The sequence below is a fragment of the Gavialis gangeticus genome, unplaced genomic scaffold (assembly GCF_001723915.1).
Source record: "Gavialis gangeticus isolate Ggan-Ray unplaced genomic scaffold, GavGan_comp1, whole genome shotgun sequence".
Lineage (NCBI taxonomy): Eukaryota > Metazoa > Chordata > Crocodylia > Gavialidae > Gavialis > Gavialis gangeticus.
In genome coordinates this window covers 2420785-2422933 of record NW_017729009.1, presented here as the reverse complement: position 1 = coordinate 2422933, position 2149 = coordinate 2420785, and the positions used below count along the sequence as shown (strand labels likewise).

At 43.2% G+C, this 2149-nt stretch overlaps 1 long non-coding RNA gene across 2 annotated transcripts in view; it reads left to right on the top strand.

Moving 5' to 3' along the window:
- Positions 1–492: 492 nt before the first annotated feature.
- Positions 493–2149, top strand: part of LOC109292392 — a 22481-nt gene continuing 20824 nt past the window's right edge. The window contains exon 1 of one of the 2 annotated variants that reach the window (XR_002096110.1): positions 493–607. This is a non-coding gene — a long non-coding RNA (uncharacterized LOC109292392). Of the gene's footprint in view, positions 608–1829; positions 2059–2149 lie in introns of those variants that run through there. The other variant, XR_002096109.1, reaches the window with a different exon arrangement.

Below are 2149 nucleotides of genomic sequence, written 5' to 3'. Positions count from 1 at the left end.
GGAATTGCAGGTGGTAAAGAAAGAAATAAGTTTGTATCTGAAGTAGGGTTGGGTATTTGACTGGTCAAATAAAGTTCAGTCAATAGACTGAATATTGGTCAATTGGTCTAAATTGCCAATAGGTCCAAATAATCCACAGAAAAGGTACATTTTTTTCATTAAGAAATCTGTCAAAAACAATTAAAAAAAATCATATTTCTGTCAAGAAAACTACAGAAAATGCATTTTTTTGGTAAAATTGCTATAATCTTTGACCAGTCAATCGACAATATTTGATCAGTCAATTGACTAGCTTGCCAACCCTAATCTGAAGTAAGTAGCACAAAATAGAGGTACCACAGAGTAATCTCCGTGAGACTCAGAGACGGAGAAGTAAAATAATGCATGGAAGGCTCATCAGTGTGTACAGAGGGTCCAAAGGTGTTCGTAGTGTTGAAATACTAGCGCTTTTACTCTCAGATCACTCTCTGTTTAAAGTACAATGCCTTTACAGCCTTGAACTTTGATATTGACTCTACACTCCTTGAGGGAAGCTGCTTTCCACCCTGTCCTTTAAGCCCCAACTAGGCCTCTCCTGATCAGCCTCTGACACCAGTGCCAAATCAAGGTAAGGCTCTGTCATTCCCAGGAGAGACTAAAGCCCACTTCTTTCCTCCGTTTCTATGAGTGGTGGAGGCAGCTAACCTCAATGCCATGGGACAGCCCTTTCTTAGGTCCCAGTGGTGTGCCGTGTTTCATGGCACACTTCCCTCCAAACACTGCACAACCACTTTTTCAAGTGTCTCATTTCATCTGATGAGAAAAGTTTAGTATTATACAAGGAAGCATAGAACAGGATTATGTCTTCATTGCAGTTAAGTCAAGATTTTACTTGGATTTTAGGACAAGCCTTTCTACTCTCCTTGCACAAAATTTTCTTACCCATGTGCAGAAGTGCTCATGCCATAGCAAATCTACACACCTCGGGGGTGGGATAAGAGCTTGGATCCTGCATTAGCTTGGGCTGGAACCCATCTACCTTGCCGTGAGGAGACAGACTAAATCATTTGTGTGCTAAGAGTCCTCCAAAGCTTTCTCATGGTTCTCCATGAAGGAAGACAAGGTCTCCCATAATTGACACAACTGTTTAGGAAAGAATCCTAGAACATCTTGAACCAGACTCCCCAAAAGCTTTTGAGGTGCTGCAAAATGTATGTGCACACTCATGTGGCTATGGTCTGTGATAGCAAAGGACCTGGCTAAAGTCTTTTTATTATTTTTCTCCATTTATAATAGACTGTGAGACTATTTCTGCCCTCCATTATATGCTCCATATTACGTACGTCAGCAGGAGAAAATCCTATCTGCAAAAGTCCACTACAATACGATTGCTAAACTTGGTTGTTGCCAGAGCAGATTATTTTACCAGTTAGTATAGCTTTTGTTGGACCAAACCATTATAATTCAGTGGCAAATATATGTCAGGCCATTATGATTGCGTATGCATAAATAGTCCTCATTAACAACTTCCACATATGACTACCCAGTCAAAAATAGTCACTGCATGTGCAAACTAGGTACTGTATAGAGTTGTATGTATAGGTCCTGATCCTGCAGATAGTTCTGTTCTATTCTACAGTCCTATTGGCTTCTAGGGGATCAAACACAATAATGAGTGTTCATGGAAGCAGGGCCAAATTTTGTAAACATAGTCAAGCACTTAAGTTGATAGACAGTCTGAAGGCCTTGTTACACAGTCATTTTGAGAGCCTTCTAGAGCTCTTAACCCCTGGATTGTCTATACATTAACACTTGAAACTTGTTCTAAGCACTCGTTATGCTCAAAGTTATGCCAAGCCAGGGCAGGATTACCTTTGATCTGTGCTATCCAGCTCGTGTTACACGAAGGTGCAGCCAAAGCAGGCTGCATATTAGTGTAAACACCCCACCTGCCCCCGTCCTTTGCTGGCCTGGATTGGGCCCACTGAGCCAGAAGAGCAGCAGCCCGGCCACAGCAGTGGCCAGGCAGGCAGTTTAACTTTTTCCCGACTGCTTCCCTGGGAAGCCAGGCAGCCACAAGTAATACCCCGAGTGGGAGGAGGCAGGAGACGGGGGACCTCGAGGAGCAGGGGAAATGCTAGGAGTGGGGGTGGGGAACTGGGGGGAGTCT